At 42.2% G+C, this 12,743-nt stretch overlaps 1 long non-coding RNA gene across 1 annotated transcript; it reads right to left on the bottom strand.

The window, feature by feature from the left end:
• Nucleotides 1–550: 550 nt before the first annotated feature.
• LOC143840789 (uncharacterized) lies at nucleotides 551–11,529 on the bottom strand. The gene is made up of 3 exons (XR_013232415.1): nucleotides 11,352–11,529; nucleotides 4,678–4,804; nucleotides 551–829 (listed from the first exon to the last, which is right to left on the bottom strand). It is a non-coding gene; the product is annotated as an uncharacterized LOC143840789 (long non-coding RNA).
• Nucleotides 11,530–12,743: the final 1,214 nt, after the last annotated feature.

Here is a 12,743-nt window from a genome sequence, read left to right as displayed (position 1 = left end):
CAATTATCTTCTGAGCTGAGTGGCTAGGATGCCATGTTGCTACAGGCTAAGTCTCACTGGGCTGGCTGGACATTCACCAAAGAATGGTCCATGGTGGTGAGTGGCCCCTTCTCCTCTCACCCAGAGCTCCATGATCTCAGGTGGAGTTAAAGCCTGAGAACAGAGATGAGCTGGGAACTGTGTTACTGATTGGAGACCCAGGGTAGGGCATTTGCAGTTCTGGGCCCTCTATAAGAGCGATGGGGTGCATTTGTCAGACTGGGACATGTACATATGGCTCCATGGGATCCAACATGCTATTTTGAATTGGCTGCAAAATGAGCGGTGGCCGGAGCCCGAAGAGGTATATCCCTATTCGGCCTCAGTGGCGGAAGTGTAGCATGGGAAGGATCAATTTTGGGATGGCCAAGCTTGCACGCTGGTCTCCCCTAGATTTGGGGGACTGTGTGAATGCAGAGCCTGGTTGAAGGCTTGCATTTCCAGGAGGCAGGAGAACCCAAGAGAGGCTGACGCCCAGAGGGGTCACTCCATGTTGCCTCCCCCCCTTTTTCAGCCTGCCATTACGTCCAGGATTCTGGGCTGGATAGCCAATGCAACCTGTTGAAGGGCAGGCTGCCGTGTGGTCAGGTGACCACAAGATGGCAAATTTCTCCTCCCAGGCACCAAAGGCAAATCTTCAATGGATTAAAAAATAATTCATATTTTTATTTACCCTTTTTGCTTACCTTTACTATGTGAGCTCAGCATGGGTCGGAGAGGGCAGAGTTGAAACTCAGACAATTACTGTGCAGTTCTGTTGACATCATTGTTGTTAATTACTCCTTTTTGACTGCAAGATACACGGCAAAACAAAACTGGTAGATGTGGACATTAATTAAACAGCTTTATTTATTTAATCCTTTGAAGGCATTATTTATTATAGTCTGGTTACGGTCTTGACCACAAACATAAAAAAAAATCAAGCCTAAGGGCTTGTAGATGGTTACAAAGCAGAAGACACAAGGTTACCCATCACACTGAAATAATTTGAAAAGTATTTAAGGAAATTAACAGTAATAAACTCTTCAGTCGTTGGGTCACATCTGGCATATAAAAAAATCCAACTCAGTGTTTATCAAACTTATGAACCAAACAAAATTGTCATGGGGGTGTTTGTATACAGAGGGGAATTAGAAAGAGATGTACATGGTCTAAATAAAAATAAATAAAGATTATCAAGCTGTTTGTGACCAATAAACACAAAATGGTTGAATAATTTTGCCACATGTTACTTATGGGTATCTAGATAACTTACAGACCAGAACAAACACTATTGTTGCTGCCGTCTTGAACCATTTATTTCCCCTTTGCCAGGGAAGGAAAGGTGGCATAGTCCATCCTGATTTTACTCTCCTACACTGGCTCTACATGCCAAAAGTCTCCCTGATGTTCTGATTTCCCAATTTGATCCTAATTTCCAATTCACAGGATCACCTCTATTGCTACACACACCTGCACATACACCATGGTGCTTGCATTCTGCTTCACACAGACTCCTGGTGGTTCCTGGCTAGGGATGAGCATACACTGGGAAAGGGCTTGTTTGGTTCCATTCGTGTTTCTTGGCCAAACTATGCATGGAACCCAGATGGGTCTGTAGGGCACGAATCTGTCCTGATGGAGCATTCCACTAGACTGGGGCCATGATTTTAAAAGCCCTTGTTCTAGCTGAAGTTCAACAAGCTACCTGAAGGCCAGACTTAACTGGACTTGAACCAAACTACAAAGGAAGAGCATATGAGTGTGTGTTCTCTGGAACAAGGAGAAGCAGCGTCCTACATTAGGTTCTCTGCTCTCCCCATCTACAATTTAATGGCACTTCACATATGAATACATGAGTCTGTGATAGTGGCAACTATTAAGAAATAGTTTTTATTAGAATTTAAGAATTCTGTTTAAATTTGGACTGAGCTTATACTGTCAAACAACTGTGCTACAGGGACTTTGAAAGCAATAGAGAAAAAAAAAACATTAAATCCCACAGTGAGGTTGCAATTTTCTTCTTCCTCATTTTGTATATTCACTTACTTTGCACAATGACTTTACTGGGAGAAGCCTGGGAATGCTTTTCAAAATTTATACTGCAATCCCAAAGCAAAAACAGTTCAGTGTAAGGAAACAATTGTACTTAGGGTTGCCAGAAACACACCTCCAGTAGAGGGGAGGGTAATTCACTGATAAATCCCTCCACCCAGCATCTTCTCAGCTGGCCAGAGGAGGGAATTTACCTCTGCTGAGGAGCAGGGACATGCCTACATCACTGCCCACATGATGTCTTCAGATCTACGGGTGATGCTTGGGTATTTGGGAAAACTCTATGGGAGAAGCCAAATATACCATAGAGTTTTTGCCCAGATGCCAGACATCATTTCTAGGTCACATTGTGATGACATTATTTCTAGGTCACATGGGCAGTGACTTAGGCACATTGCTTCATGTTAGAAGAACCTCCCTCCTTCTGGTAAAAGCTTTGACCCCCAGAGTCTCCCACTGGTTTCCAGGAGACACAGGGGTTAAGAGTGATGGATTCTAATCTGGCCAGCTGAGTTTGATTCCACACTCCCCCACATGTAGCCAGCTGAGTGACCTTGGGCTTGCCACAGCCCTGATAAAGCTGTTCTGACTGAGCCATCATGATAGAGCTCTCTCAGCCTCACCTACCTCACAGGGTGTCTGTTGTGGGGAGAGGAAGGGAAAGCAATTTAAGCAGTTTTGAGACTCCTTTGGGCAGTGAAAAGCAGAGTATAAAAACCAACTCTTCCTTTTCTAATTGTAATCAATAACGCCCTCCTTTGGTGGGAAAGACAAGAGGGGGGACCATTGAAATGCCCATTGTAGAATGGTGGAATAGCTATCGACACTATTTCTTAATCTGCCATTTAAAAAACAATAGATGACTTTACACTCTTAATCTCCCTATTCACCCAATGAGCATGGTTTTAATTGTGGAGCTGATTTGCAGCTTCAAAGTAATTGTGGTTTGCTCCCTAGTTCCTTCGTTAAGAATGCCTTTCTGCTCCTGAAAAATCCTCCCTTTGATTTTCCATTTCTCTCCTGTAATCTAATTTAATCCAGTCTAATCTGCAGTGAAATCCTAAACAGAGTACTCTCCCCCCACCCCACCCCAAACTGTAAATCTTTTGACTTCACTAGAATTCAGCTCTGCTCGGGGTTTACAGTGTAAACCTAAAACATAAGTGCCATTCTTTCCTGTCTTCACATTAAATACAGAGGCACAAGGTCAGTTCAAAAAACAAAGATAACAGACATTTCTTCCTTTGTGTACCATATTTGTCCCTTATAGGTCAAAGACCCATGAGGACAGATGGGGAGAATCTTGTTTCCCAGTGCCCTCTATGCCTCCTGCTCACAATGCCTACAGTCCCTGCCTTTTTCTTTTGTCCTGTCTATTTGGCTACATACCTTTTTCTGTTTCTCCCATAGCAACCTCTGCCCCTTCCCTCTCTCTTTTCTCATCTCCGCTCCCATCTTCAGCCTTCTGGTCCTCTTTCTTCAGTGGCACTTTCCCTCATTAGTTTCTTGCTTTCGCTCTCTCTCTTCCCCAAACTGACTCTACTCAAGACTTGAATTTCACACAATGAGAGACGTTGTCTGCATGGATGCAACATCCCAGATGCACTTCCACACCTATTATTCAGCTGCCCCAAATTTCAGATATATCATCATTACCATGAGACTGGATGGAAAAATGAAAGTGTATGTATGTCAAAAAGAAACATCTGGTGAAGATGGCACTGAGTGGGAAGGACCTTGGGGGAAAATTGCTGATTATTTCAAGGACAAATCTGTCTCTGATGTAGACTAGTTGCTTTATATAAGGTACTACCATTGTTATTCATATGCCCCTGCTTGGAAATCTTACCTTCGTTGATGTATACCATACTCATCAGATTTTACACCAATAAAGGTTTTCTAAATCTGAATCTACCTGAGACTTAGAATCCTCCACAATGTTGGTTGCACGTTCCCTTAGTTACTCCCCAACAGGCTACTGAGATCTCACAACATAATATTATGAGATCTGACTCTCGCTCTCTTTTGTTTTTGAAGAAGCTGACATACATTGTATTATTTTTGTGTTTTCTAACCCCTAATGTTTCTGATTTTGCATTTCATATTTTTTTTCTGCAATCCTGGGCCTTTCCGAGGGCTATTATTATGACCTCCTGGGAGAGCTGAGGACCCTAACGGAACTAGCCTAGTTTTGCAGGGCCTGGTATTGGGTTCCACCGGGTGTTGGGTTGAGGCAAGAGCAAGGAAGATCTGGGCCCTTCCCAGAGCCAGCCAATCCATCCAGCTACCCTCTGTTTCCCCCTGTGGCATTTTTTAAGTTGTCTGTTGAGCAGGGGAGCATTTGTTGCTGTCTGTGGTGATTTAATGGGGGTTTAACTGTTTTAGTGTGATTGTATTGTGAAGATGAATGTCACCTGCCACAAGGCACTGCTACTGGGAGTGGCAGGAAACAAATTGAAAAATAAATAAATAATAAATAAAATCTTCTCTATTGGTCTCCATGCCCATTGTGTGGGTTTTTTTGATACACACTGTACAAACTGGTTCAGAATTAGATACAATGATTCTTAAGGTGAAGGCTCAGCTTGTAACTTAGGTTCTTACCTTGTACTAGATCTCAGAAATTCTTCTGTGGGGTAAATGCACCCTCCCTCATGCCATAAAAGCATTTCTACTGCTTTCATTAGCTGCAGTGAACCAGTGATAGATGGTAGCCTCTTCACACAGTCTTCTGAAGGCAGAATAAATGGGCATAGAAAACTCCATTAGCGATACATGCATATTCATTGGGATATGTGTATGTAGGTGATGCATGTTTAAGGGTATGCAGTCAGGAGCCAAGTAAAAGTAGAATTCCTGATTCTGTGGTAAAGGAAAAATGCTTACATGTGACATAGATAGATTCATTGAATCTTATATGGTCTGTGGGTCAAAAAATCTGAACAATGGGGCTTGGTAAGAATTGGAGTCCCTTGCAAATCCCTTGGAGTGCAAGGCGAGCAAACCAGTCAGTCCTAGAGGAGATCAGCCTTGACTGCTCCTTAGAAGGCCAGAACCTGAAGATGAAAATTATATACTTTGGCCACCTCATGAGAAGGAAGGACTCCCTGGAGAAGAGCCTAATGCTGGGAGCCATTGAGGGCAAAAGAAGAAGGGGACAACAGAGAATGAGGTGGCTGGATGGAGTCACTGAAGCAGTTGGTGCGAGCTTAAATGGACTCATGGGAATGGTAGAGGACAGGAAGGCCTGGAGGATCATTGTCCAGGGGGTTGCGATGGATCGGACACGACTTCACACCTAACAACAACAACAACAACAACAACAAAGAATTGGTGAAACATTTCTGCAAGCCTAGAAGGCAAATTTTGGACAAAATTCTAAAAGATCAACTTTATTAAAATCAGACCAAACACAAGAGCAGAACTTCATTTCAAGCAAACAAAACCCAGTGACAAAAATCTCAAATACAGTAATATTTACCACATAGCCAATATTAATTGCTGGGACTGACATGACTGACATTTTCTGTAGCTGCATGTTCTTTCTGCCTTAAAAGGCAGATTCATAGCAGGAGTTCCTACTGAAAGAGATCACACCAGCTGTGGCATTCTAATTCAAAAAGAAGGTAGTCCCTGACTAAGGATGTAAGCCCAAGTCTACCAATTATTATCTACCTCATACTGCTTCTTAACTTATTCGTTCTAAGCAGCTTTCTACAATACAAGAAAAGCTAGAAGCTTTCTTTCACAGATGCATCAAATTTCACAGCTAAAGGAGTGATAGATCTGCTATTAACATCTAATAAAAGAGCTAATGTCTCTGTATGATCTATATTTTGGAGCCAAAGAAGAATGTAAAGGTTCCTAGGCTCAAAAAAATAGTTATATTCAAAGATCACGTGTACAACCTACACCACTGTTGCATCCTTTCCCCAAAACAGACACCCTGTGAGGTAGGTGAGGCTGAGAGATCTCTGACAGAATTGCTCTGAGAGAACAGCTCTAACAGGACTATGACTAACCAAAAGTCAACCAACTGGCTGCCTGTGGTGGAACTGGGAATCAAACTAAACTCTCCAGATTAGAGGTCACCTTTCTTAACCACTACACCAAGCTGTGGATGAGTTTATCACTCTATAGTCCACTGAATGGCGTTTATGTATTAGATTTGTGCATTTTGTTCATTAATTACAGTATTTATGAGAATGGATTGTTGTATGAGAATAGCAATTTTATTTTAAAAGGAAGCACATTCCTGCATTTTAATGGTCTGTGACTATCTTCCCATAGTCTTCTTCTGTTTTGTTTCTTTCTTATTGCTGACCCTCTCTGACTCAACTGGTTTCGCTATTCCAAGGCAGACAGCATTTCCCAGTAAGGGCAAAAACTAGGGAGGGGCAATAGCTCAGTGGTAAAGCATCTGCTTGGCCTGCCAAAAGTCCCAGGTTCAATCCCCAGCATCTCCAATTAAAAAGACTGGGCAATAAATTTGTGCCTGTGACCATGAAAAACCGCTTCCAGTCTGAGTAGACAATATTGAGGGCCATTCCGCACCCGATAAATATAGTAAAATGCTCACCTTATGCAGGCACCATATTTTTGGTGTTTTGCACGATGTCCAGCATCTAAGCAGCCAAGCAGCAAACCAGTAGCTATATCCTCCATTTTAAAACATTAAGTGGGAAACTGCATACAATGGATTCCCAAGCCTCTATACTATTCGGCCCTTCTGGATTGATTAGTGAGCAGTCAAGACTAATTACTGTGGCAGCAACAGTGAACTGAATAATTTTTAAGGATTTAAACTTTTAAATTGTTTTATTGCTATTAATGAACTGAATTGTTTTATTGCATTGCTGCCAACCACCTCAAGATGGCTATGCCGAGAGGAACAAATAATGAATAAATAAGAAATAAATTTCCTTACGTACCACTCTATCAATGGTTTTCAATGAGCCACGTAAACTGGTCCCAAATATTGAAATAGCTAATTATGTTGGCTCTTCTCAGTCTCACCTTGAATTTCATCCCTGGACCAGACTTTTCAGTATAATAGATTACTCTCTCCCTAATAATCTGCGGTCATACTGATCTATGCTACTGGGATGTCATAAGGATTACCGAGATGATGAATATGAAGCAGTCCAAACACTCAAGTTTGAGGTGACCGATATCCTCTCACTCTGTCAAAATGAAGGACGCGCTCTAAAATGCTTCATTCTCTCCCCTCCCAATTCATGAAGTTTGAAAAATGGAATTCCTGGGAAGGGAAGGCTAGAAAAGAAGAAGATGGTGCCAGAGCAACTGAACATATTGAAATCAAATTGGTTATCATGTTTGGACGACCATTAAGATTCACTGTTGACAGTGGAAATATAGGCAATTGAATGGTTGGGGTGGGCGATGGGTTTAATTTGACAACTTTCTATATGGGTTGCTGAACAGCATAGAAATGCCTGAGAGTCAAGCAAGAATACATGAAAGCTTTCTGCTGAGCTGAGTATTTCCAATCTGTATTCTAATAAAATGTCTTTACAGGCATTCTTTACAACATGGCTGTCTCTTAGGATATATTACAAAAGTCTGGATCGGTGTGTAATTTTGAGCTGATGAAGTTACAGATGTTTCCGATCCCTAGGAGTTGTATTGATACTGTCTTTGTGTGCTTGCACTATTTCATCTGATTATTGCAATTCAGATGTTTCTGCCATTATACTATCATCTTGATGAAAAATACATTTTCTTCCATTTCTAACAGCTGCATTGGCTCCCACTTGAATTCCGGATCAGGTTTTGGCCTTAACCTTAAAGGCCCTACATGGCCTGGGTCCCACATATTTGAGGTACTGCCTAACTGAATATATCTCCTGAAGGCCTTTGCATTCAACTAATATGAACAGATTGGTGATCCCTGGCCCTCAAGAAGTATGTTTGGCCTCAGTTAGGGGCCAGGACCTTCTTCGTCCTGGCCCCCTCCTGGTGGAATAAGCTTCAGGAATAACTGGATCCTTCAAGAGTTAGCTCAGTTTCAAAAGGCCTGCAAGATGGAGCTCTTCTGCCAGGCATTTGATTGGGGCCATTGATTAGAAACATCTGTATTGGACTCCTCCTGCAGTGATCTCCCCTGAATATGAGTAATTATAAATTATTGACTGCTAGATACTATTGGCAATGGAATTTTGAGGAACTGTTTTTTAATTTTTTTGTCTAACTATTTGATTGTATAGATTCAAATGGGTAGCCATGTTGGTCTGAAATAGCACAACAAAATCAGAGTCTAGTGGCACCTTTAAGACCAACAAATATTTATTCAAGGCATGAGCTTTCAAGTGCAAGCACTCTTCCTCAGACTATGAACTACTATCATGACAGTGGGAATAAAAAGCAAAAGTTAATTCTGTTAAATTAGTAAACTCTGTCACAACATCCAAATGCAGCCATATGATCATTCTTTGCCAAAACAGAAATCAGTCCCCTCGAATTCAGTTGTAGTTCACAAAAACACAGGAGAAATAAAACTGTCTATGTCAGTCATCCACGGCTCCCACCCCACCATTTGCTGCTGGCCCCATCCGTCTTCATCCAAGTGTGAAATGTTCCTGCAAGTTAAATGCTGCTCTGGCAACTATTTCATCCCGAGACCAGGGAACTAAACTCAACATTCTATTACATATCAATAACCTCACCTTACAGTCACATCATAATTACAGTTCCTCTAATATTTGGGAAACAGCAATATAGCCTCACTTTCCGGTGCAGTGGGCCAGAGCGCCTGCCCAAGGACCCGGATACAAGCTGTGCACGACATCGCGCACACATGCCACATGCCCCGCGCCAGCCATTTCCTGCCACTATGTGTTATGACTCCCTACCCTCCTTTCAGAGCCTCTTGTGGCATGGGGTGGTAAGGCAGCAGACATGCTGTCTGGAGCTCTGCCCATGAGGCTGGGAGTTCAATCCCAGCAGCCGGCTCAAGGTTGACTCAGCCTTCCATTCTTCCGAGGTCAGTAAAATGAGTACCCAGCTTGCTGGGGGGTAAACGGTCATGACTGGGGAAGGCACTGGCAAACCACCCCGTATTGAGTCTGCCATGAAAACGCTGGAGGGCGTCACCCCAAGGGTCAGACATGACCTGGTGCTTGCACAGGGGATACCTTTACCTTTACCTTTACCTTTTACACCTGAAGGAGATATTCTTAATCTCTCTCTCAGTCTTGAGGAAGGAATGGCTCCTCCGGCATACTATTCCTTCAGTTCTAGCTTTTGATAAATCATGGTTGGTGATCCCTGACACCTGAGGAAGTACACCTGACCTCAATCAGGGCCAGTGCTTTCTCAATCCTGGCCTCAACTTGGTTGAATGAGTTCCTGGGAGAGCTGAGGGCCCTGATGAAGCTGTCATAGTTCCGAAGGCCTGCAAAATGAAGCTCTTCTGCCAGGTCCTGTGTTGAGATCAACGTGGCTCCTCCACGTGAGTGAATGAATGAATGAAAATAAATCCATTTTATTATTGCCCAGCACTGGTTTTATTTCCTTTTTTCCTCCCACTGCTCCATCAAGCAGCAGTGATTATCAGGGTCTGAGGGTGGGAGACTGACCACCATGACAAGCCTAAGCAGAGGGAACCTCCTAGAAGCCATCACTCACTACAGCCACATGTTTTTAGGCAGACACTGGAGGGCAGTGCTGAAGCTGCAGGGAACCTCACCCCAGGATTATGTATAGGCAAAGTGACTGAGCCATTAGTGATGACCTCACTTGCTGGCGCCTGGTTCAATCAGAGTAGGAAAATTGTAGTAATTGCTACCCAGTCCTTGATTATATAGACAAACTAATAGCTTCATAACCATCCTTTGAAAATCATTTTTATATAGGAAAAAGACTATTATTTTCAGAGAACTATGAAAGGGACAAAGGAGAGCAACAGAAATTTCAGGAGTGAAAGGGAAATGAGCTATAAATGTTTGATTCACGAGAATACGATAAGATCCAAGCCAAGCATAATTTTCTCCTTGGCTGGGAGACTTCAAGGAGCAGGACATAAACGAAAAGGGAACCATCTCATACTAATATAACCTGCAAAGTGCTTTATAAACCCCACATTTCTTCCTGAATTCCAACTTTTTGCTATTTGGAGCTGTAAATGTGTCCTTGTGTGTGCCCCCCCCCCGAATAACACAGGGTGATTGGTGGTGTTATAATTGAAATCTATATTTGGGGTGGGGGAGGGGAGTGAGCACTAATCCAAGCCTTGACTTCACATTTGGTATCTGATGCACAGTAATAATGTTCACTAAACTGATTAATTTGAAGACTAAATCAGGAATAATTGGGCCGCTAATGGAAAAGTGTTGTTCTTCTGATATATATTTCACAGGATCCCAGAGAAAGCAAGGGATGAAATATACCAGGTAGTTAATATTTTCTACATTCAGGACCAAAAATAGGCTCCTTGTGGTCCTCAATAAAGAGGAGATCATTATAAATATCAGACTTATTGATTTGCATTCCGCACTGGAAAGTTGTACGAGTTCAAAATCAACATTCTTAAACTCCTCCAAGATGCCCATTTTTAGCAATAAACTTTTGCTCATTGGATTGCAAATCCAGACACTGCGGCGCATTCATTAGACCTAGTTGCAAATAATTCTCACCAACTGCCTCTAAGTGAAGCTGATTATTAATGGCTTGAAAGTAAAATATTCTCTCCATTGCCTCATTGGAAAGCAGTTAAGAAAGATATATTGCAGTTCAACATCTGGGAACGTCAACCACTGATTAGAATTTTTTTTTTCCATATTCATGTATGATTTTCAGAGCTGATTTTTCAAAGCAAGTTCATAAGGAAAACTAATTTAGACTGTTTACGCACTAGAGTTTCATGCCAGGCTGAAGGCTGGAGATTTAGTCGTGGCAGGTTGCCCCACCTCTTCCTGCACCCACATGGGGGAGCATTTGGCCTGATGCACTTTATCCACCCCCGATTTGTGCTCCTGCTGGGGGGAGCTGGGGCAGTGAAGTTTCCAGTGCATAAACAGTCTTAGAGAAGCATCCAAGGACCACTGACTTTGAAGAAAGAAAGGGAAAGGGGTGTTGGTTTTGATCTTTAAAGCCTTTACATGGCTCAGGAGCAAGGTACCTTAAAGACACTCTTATATTTTCCTGAATGGAAACTAAGATCACCGGGAGAGATCATGCATTTGGCTCCCCCATTTCCTAATGCAGCATTGGATTTCTTGTTCCCTGACCAACGAGGGAAGCATATGTCAATTACTTACGCAGACACATGGATTTTTGCAAGGCGGAGACATTCAATATGCACTCAGGATCCAGGAAAGGCCCATGGGTAGAAGAGAAAGACAAGGGGTGAGAACAAATGCTCTCTTATGGTGAATCCTACTATGTTAAATGTTTAAAAAATCAATTATCTTGGAAATAATGAAGCTTTACGCAGTATCCCTGGTCCACCACATTTCCTGATTAAGAGGGAAGTGCTATTCAAACAAGTAACAGATATGATCTGACTCGAAAAATAAATTTTACTTACAAAAATAGAAGCACATCTTACACGGCATCTCACATGATATATTCAGGTAGGCACGTTTAACTTATTGTGAACAAATTAATTTCTAAAAGTTAACTTGCTACAGCTCCCTACCTAGGTGAGAGAGAGAAGAAGAAGAGAGGCCTGATATATGATGAGAACCGAAAGATAAGCAATGGCTGAAGAGGCTGAACAACTAACCAATGAGAGGGTGGGACCAACACCCAAATGTACCTGAGTGAGACAGTTCTCTTAAGCCTTTCCCTTCCCGATCCTCTTGCATACAGAGTTACAATCTCCAACAGATCTCCCCTGCCCCAAAAATGTATTGTGCATCCCATAGTATTATCAAGGAATACCATGTTTGCATTAGCATGGTTCTCATTTGTGGGGAGGTGTGTGGCTGTGCCTTCAGCTCTTGAATCATGCCAAGTTCCTTACATTCACATTTGGTCCCGTTTTCTAATGCAGCATTGGATATCTACGTAATAAGGAAACAGCAGAGATGGAATTGCTTCTCCTGCTGAGGCGCAGCAAACCTATTTAAATCTGCAACTTTAATTTGCCAGCAATATTTTACCCTTAATATGCAGCAGTCCTATAAAGCTGAATTACACAAAACCAACTTGAATTCCTCCCCCCCCCCCTTTCTGTCTGGGAAATTATACCATTTGTATGACTCCAAGCATGATAGATTAAACATGCCAGCCTCACTGGAAAATTCGTTAATACGGAAAGCAAGCAAAGATTCGTTTTTTTTTTTTTCATACTTAAGTTTGCATCTTTCCAATATGTACATTTTATGGTGTACTTATTATCTCAATATCGTCAAGCATCTGTATGAGAAAAAAGAAATATCTCTGAAAATTACAATCCTGGATACTGCGAGCAGTTGCAGAGGAGGAAAAAAAAAAGTTCTCGGCAGCTAAGGAATGTGGCCAATAAACTGGTATCTCCCATTTTTATTTTTATGCACTGTATGTCACAGTGAAAAGACTGGAGATGGGGTGGGTAAAAGGAGTAATGAACAAGAAAGAGGATTCCAGTGCTACGGTTGGGTGTTTCGGTGTCTGAAGTGCCCAACCCTACAACCATCCCCTCCACTACACACACACACAATACCAAA

This window comes from Paroedura picta, chromosome 6 (genome assembly GCF_049243985.1).
Source record: "Paroedura picta isolate Pp20150507F chromosome 6, Ppicta_v3.0, whole genome shotgun sequence".
NCBI lineage: Eukaryota > Metazoa > Chordata > Lepidosauria > Squamata > Gekkonidae > Paroedura > Paroedura picta.
Note: the sequence above shows the minus strand (reverse complement) of the source record. Positions and strands in the feature narration are given on the sequence as shown.